This window comes from Physeter macrocephalus, chromosome 18, assembly GCF_002837175.3.
Source record: "Physeter macrocephalus isolate SW-GA chromosome 18, ASM283717v5, whole genome shotgun sequence".
Classification (NCBI taxonomy): Eukaryota; Metazoa; Chordata; class Mammalia; order Artiodactyla; family Physeteridae; genus Physeter; species Physeter macrocephalus.
The window spans coordinates 37,254,931-37,261,707 of NC_041231.1; the positions used below are offsets into that span (position 1 = coordinate 37,254,931).

Sequence of the window (6,777 nt, forward strand, 5' to 3'; positions counted from 1 at the left end):
ATCTGGAGATTCCCTTGACGTTTGGAGTCCCCTAATAGACAATGGTAGCAGCGGGGGCTCCAGACTTGCTGGGTGGGAGCTTTTTCCAATGCAAAACCCGTCCAACTCCTCATGCACATTATCTTGAGGTGTATTTGTGTGTGTGTGAATGAACTGACACCATCTTTCTACCTTAAATAGGACGATGCACACACTATGCTGGGCACAGATGAGGCACCTAATGAATGATGGCAACTATGATGATGATGATGATGGTATTATTTTCTTGCTCCCTTCTTCATCTTCCATTCTCTTTTTCCTTCGGAGGAACAAGAAAGTAAAAGTCTTTTGAAATCCCTTCACCCTCCTAAAGAAGATAAAATTAATGGGAGGGTGCCAGGGTAAGGGAACCTCGACCCCCGCTCTAAAGCTTAACTTGAAAGATAGTTGCACCCCCTCCACCAAGTGTCATCCCTGTCCCTGTCGCTGAAGCCACCTAACTAATCCCCGGAGTGCCTGGCAGCTTTTGGAGGCGGGTAGCCGGGAAGTGGCGTCGGGGACAGGAGATGGAGACGAGATGCTCCGAGACAGCGGCCTCCTGAGAGGAGGCGTTACGAAGACCCCCGCGCCTGCACCCTGCCCGGGCCGGGCGCTCTCTGCTGCCCCCCGCGGAGGTGGCCGCGTCCCAGCCCCGGCCCCCCCACAGCAGCTCCTCGGGAATGCTGGGAATGTGAGTCAGGGCAGCGGCGAGAGAGTGAGCGCGCCGAGCGGCCGGGCGGGGGGCCCGGCGGAGCGCAGTTCTGGCAGCGCCCGAGCGAGCGCGAGTCTCGAGACTGCGGCGGGTGCCGCCCCCTCGGCCGTCGGCCCCGCCCGGCCCGGCGCCCGGCCTCGGCCCTCAGAACGGCGCCTTTCCTCCTTCCCTCCCCCGCCTCCCCTCCCTGCTCCTCCTCCTCCTCCCGCTCCTGCTCTCTCGGGCTTCGGCTCCGGTGCCGGCTCCGGCTCCTCCCGGCCGCCCGGGGCCAAGGCGACAAGAGGTTGTAAAAATCCATGTGGGACGGCCCCGGGGCGAGCATCGGAAAGGTGAGACGTCGACGCCGGGGCCGCTGGGCGCCCGGCTCCCTCGGGGCGCCCGTGCCCGGGCATCCCTCGTGCCGGGTCCCCCTCACTCGTGGGGAGCTGCAATGCGTTATCGGGGGGAGCCGAGGGGTGAACCACCCGCTTCCACCAGGGCTTGCTGGGGAGGGGGAAAGGATGGGGCGGCCTAAGGGCGGATTTGTCTCGATGTAGAAACCCCCGGATTGGAACAAGTGCACGGCTTCCTCTGGCGCGCGGGGGCCGCTCGCTCGCCCCGGCGGCCCGGGCCACCTCCCGCAGTCCCTCTCCGGCAGCCGCCCTCATTGATATTGCCTTTCTTCTTTCCATCTCCCCCCTCTTTCGCCTGGCTTTCCCCCTCTTGCCTTGAAGGGTGGGGTGTTGGCAGGGGCAAGGGTCTCAGGGAATTCCCAAGCAGAACAAAGTAGAGAAAGGTGGAGCCTCAGACTAGGGGGTGGGGTACCTAGCTGCTTCGGTGGGCTCCGAGGGCAGCGGTTTCAAACAAACAAACAAACAAACAAAACCGTGTCAGAGAACATGAAGCGGATTTATTGGGGAGGGGTAGAGGGTGGTGGTATATGCAAATGAATACGATGTGAAATTAAACTGAACGACATTCCTTCCCTCGCCTTTCCCATCTCCGAATTATACAAGAAAAGGGATACTTATAGGGTTGTACCTATTCATTTTATTTATTTTTTATTACTGTCGGAGCCTTTGAAAGATCATCTTAGGACAGTGAAGATTAAGGGCTGCTTTGGTGCGGGATAATAAAACAGCGCTCGTAAACTACGATCGGCCCTGCCTTATTTATTTTGTACTTAAGGGTCTCTGTTCTCCTTGCCCGAGAGGGAGGGTCCGCTCTGTTACGAGAGGATCGATTTTAGGCGGCTACCTGCCTTTGCTGGATGAAAGGCAGTTTACTCCCGGAGCGGTGAATTGTCAGCTCCCTCTGTGATTGACAGCCACACTTACCACTTAGGTGGGAAGAATGGGGACCGCTGGAACCTCAAGAGCCAATCAATGCTCGAGAGAGGAGGGCAGTTCCCACTGTCAGGGTTAGTTTCCTGGTTGGCTTTTTAAATCAGTGGTTTTACTTAACCATTGGTTTATACCAGGTATGAGGCTCCAGCTGTGAGAGGCAGACAAGCGAGAAGAAAACTCTTCGAAAATGGGCTTAGAAGCAAGTATGCTTGACTTGTATTTGTCACCCCCATCCCTTTTTTTAAGTTGTAGTAGTTGGGGATGCTCAGGCCGTTGGCTTAAAAATGAAAATGAAATGAATCTGTGTAAAGAATGAAATGGGAGAGGGTGTTGGGGGTTAGAATTGTCCACCTATTTCTCTAGAATTGCAGGCTCCTTTATAAGAGATACCATTTACTCTTGAGGTATCTGGAAAAGGGTGTGGCACTTTGTCTCCTATGGTCACTCTTGTCCTTGTAAAGTCACATTGTTTCTCAGTATACAGTACTTGGCTCTTGGCTCTGTTGGGTGGATTTTTAAGATATTTTTGAAGCAGGCAAGCATGCTTTATTTGGATTACCACGAATAGATTCTTTTAGTTTTTGACAGTATAACCCAACTTCTGGAAGTGAAGGCTGCCTTCTTCACTTCCAGTTTGGATGTCAGTTTGGAGGTGGCAGTGGGGTCAAGCCAGATCCTTTCTGGAGGGTAGAAGAGTTTGCGTTTAAGGTGAATTTGCTTTTAAGGTGAGCCATCTTGTCGGTCTGCTTCTGTGCTTTAATGAAAGCTTTGCACAGTTTGGGGGTGGTGGTGTGTGGATTGTGATGGAAGCATGGCTTTCACCAGCAAGATATTCAAGGGTGGATGGATTGTGGGCGGAAGGAGCAGATCCTTCTCAATTCTCTATTAGTGAAAGGCTAATTTTTCAATACTCTTGTCCCTGAATTCAGTGGAAAAATTACTGGTTGAACCAGAGAGCTGTCACCTTATAGAAGTTGTACCTGGATGTGACTATAAAGCTGTTCATCCAGCATTTCATGAACAGATTGTGAGCCAGCGTACACTGATTAGGTTGGTCTTCATGTAGGAGACAGGTTTGTCAAGGTAGTATTATTACTATTATCATTATTATTGTTATTGCATATGCTAGCACTTTGGGGAGTACTTTACATGTATTTTCTTTTTTAAACCCTGCAAAGCCCCTATGAGGTAGGTAGGACTATTATTATCCTCAAATTATAGATGAGGAAACTAAAAGGAATTAAGTATCTTGCCACAGTTTAGTGTGAGAGGGAGAACTTGAGCCCAGGTTTCTCTGACCCAGAGCCCATGACCTTGGACATGGCCTTGAATTCAAATTTTGGTTGTGCAGTCTGCATGTGTCCAGTCTGCAGTGTGGGCTCTTCCAGCTTACATAGGGTCTATTCTGTTAAGAGTCCACTGCCATATTGATGGTCTTTGCACTGTCCTATTTGCCTTGTCACTTTGAAAGCTGTTGCCTCCACCAACAGGCAATTTAAGTAATTTTGTGTATTATATATTTCCAATATGTCAGTTTTAGCCCAAAGGAAATTTGGTTTCAAACTTAACGGTGACTTAAAAAAAGGTAAAACAGAATAGAATGCACACTCTTCCATTTTTCTTGATATCTTAAGTTTCCACTTGGAGTTCTGAATAGCTCTTAGTTGAATACATGCTCTTTTCATCCAATTGGCTTGTTTTCTTGTTTTGTTTTTGCTAAAGGATAGGAATTTTATTTTCTCTTCCACTTACAAAGAGATTCTTTTTCCTTAGTGATTAAATATAATTATATTTAAAATTATCCTATTTTTTTCAAAATAAAAATAGCTTTATTGTTTTCTGATAATAAAAGTGATACATGCTCATTATAAAAACTTTGAATACATAAAAGTCTAAAGAAAGTAAAGAGCACCCAAACGCCACAGCCCAGAAAGAAACCATCATTAGCTTTTTAGCAAAGATTTCTCTATGAAACACATATTATTTTAAAATAATGTTATAAATGGGCCCATATTAAACATACTATTTGGTAGTCTGCTTTCTCATTCAATAATATTTCAGGGACAAATTTTCTATAGCAATAAACACAGATCTAAACAATTTTTAATTAGTTGCATACAACTCAATTGTATATTTGTGCTGTAATTTATTTAACCCATCTTCTATTGAAGAATATTTAGACTGTTTCCAATATTTTAATATCCAAACATTAAAAAGTACATCTTTGCCCTCATGTAAAATTACCCTATTAAAACAATATTGCTCTCTTGCTTTATTAAGTTACAAAAACCACAGACTTAAGCCTATCAGTGTCTTCTTCCCATTGATGAAATTCAGTGGTCATGGTTGGCCAAAACAGGTATCTGGAAAAGTGAGTTTAGATGAATGGTGTTGGAGTCCACAAATTCACTTCAACAGATAGTCTTTGATTTTGGTGCGGTAGACTTTGTACAATCAACATTTTCGTTTGTTTTACTAGGACTTGCTTTAACACCTTTTATCAGCTCAGAAGTTAACATTTTGGTTGTCATATGGGAGACCTACCTGCCAGCCAGCAGTTCAGTTTTAGCAATGTTTATGTTATTCCTTGATACTTTATTGTGATTTTCCTTATTTTAGGAAGATAGTAGAACAAAAGGAAAATAGAAAAGCATTGATATTAATGATAATGTAGGTCTCATAAATTTAAAACGGTTGATCCAAAGATAGAAATCATTAGGTGTACCACAGGCAGAGATGCTTTAACTGGTTCTTTCTTACCAAAAGAAAAAGAACAAAATGAATGATTATGTAATAAATGTGAAATTATATCAAATGGTAAAAAATAAATTAGTCAACGTTTGCTGCATAACAAAACTCCCGGACTTACAGCAACAGGTATTTATTCTTGGGACTTCCCTGGTGGTCCAGTGATTAAGAATCCACCTTCCAATGCAGGGGACGTGGGTTCGATCCCTGGTTGGGGAACTAAGATCCCATATGCCATGGGGCAACTAACTACTGAGCCCTCACATTCTGGAGCCTGTGCACCACAACTAGAGAAAAGCGCGCCACAACTAAAGAAAAGCCCGCGCCCCACAACAAAGAGCCCACATGCTGCAATGAAGATCCCGTGTGCTGCAACTAAGACCCGGCACAGCCAGATAAATAAATAAATATTAAAAAAAAAGAAAAGAGGTATCTTCTTAAAAAACAAACAAACAAACAAAACAAAAAAACAGGTATTTATTCTCACCCTCATGAGTCTGTCGGTTGACTGCTATTTGGCTCATCTAGGTTGGGCTTCTTGTGGTGGCTCTGCTATAGGCTGTAAGTTGGATTCTGGTCTGCTCCACCTGTGTTTGGGGCCCAGGCTGAAGGGGTAGCAGCTACTTGGAGCATGCTCTTATCACGGCAGATCACTGTATTCAAGAGCCTTGCCAAGTTGCACAAGCTAATGTCATTTCCACTAACAGTGTTTTTGGATATACCAAGTCACATGGGGAAGCCCAACATCCATGGGTAAAAGTAGACTCTGCCCATAGTTGGGGAGGGAATATTTGATGAACTATAATCAGAACTCCTACAATGTGTAATATAAACCTAGTGTTTTACTTTTGCATTTCAGGAATATACCATGTTTGATTCTAGAGGACTGACTGTAAAAGCAGGTATGAATATATACATGAGTGTATACGTGAATTACTTAAATGATCAAGGCACTATTTATTAGAACCTACTGTGTTTGAGGGACTGTGCTCAATGGAGTGAGGAGCTCAAGAATTTTTGTCTGACGTGAGTCCTGTTACCATAGAACTTATTAGGAGTAGGTGTCAGGAAAGACTTCTTGGATGAAATGGCATTTTCCTGGACCTTGAAGTAGTGACAGTTTTAGAGATACAGATAGAGCAGGGGATATAGTAGAAGTGTAAGGAGCACATCTGGTTATAATGAGTTATTCCATTTGGCTAGAGGGTAAGACACGTGAATAATAATAACAATAATAATTATAATAATAGCAATAATTATAGCTTAACTTTTGTCGAGCAGTTAACTATGTGCTATGTACTCTACTTAGCACTTTACGTAAAGTATATAATTTAATATTGGGGTAGACATTGCTGATAGCCTATCCAGTATTCATTCTCTCCTTTCTAACTAAAAGAACTCCAATTTTGTTTGGGATGGGGATATGCGCATCTCACGCTCCCAAACTCCCTTACGTGAATGGCCACGAAATTCAGGTCTTATAATGATGCAAGTGGATGTTGTTGGATGGGGGCCTTCCTTAAAGATCAGTGAGGAGGACACACTTGGCTGGTATACCCCAGCAGCATTTGACCCGTTTTTGCTTCTTGCTGCTGGGAAAATGGGCACAACGCCTTGAGGCGGAGCCGCGAACTACAACAACAAAGATAAGACCGTGTATTAAAAACGACAAAGCTGGAACCTGGAAGGCTCTTGGTCTTGATGACATTGTTGAGCCATAGTACCAGTCTAGACTGCCTTCCCCCGTACTTCTTGTTGCTTAAAACAGATAACCTCCTTAATGTAAGCCACTATTTGTTACTTGTAATCAAACATAATCCTCGCTGATGCATACCTTCTCAAGAGCCTTTCAAAGTAGATGCCGTCATACCTCTTTTAAAGGTGAGAACATCAAAAATCAGATTAAGGCATTTGCACAAGATCTAGGATTCATCACTATGTCTTTTTTTTTTTTTTTTTTTTTTTTTTTTTTTT

At 44.5% G+C, this 6,777-nt stretch overlaps 1 protein-coding gene across 3 annotated transcripts in view; it reads left to right on the top strand.

Annotated features, from left to right (window-relative positions):
• Positions 1-929: 929 nt before the first annotated feature.
• Positions 930-6,777, top strand: part of ERC2 (ELKS/RAB6-interacting/CAST family member 2) — a 991,464-nt gene continuing 985,616 nt past the window's right edge. For all 3 annotated transcript variants that reach the window (XR_008615821.1, XM_024123747.2, XM_024123746.2), the window contains exon 1: positions 930-1,059. The gene's annotated coding sequence lies outside the window, so the exon portion shown is untranslated. The remainder of the gene's footprint in view (positions 1,060-6,777) is intronic.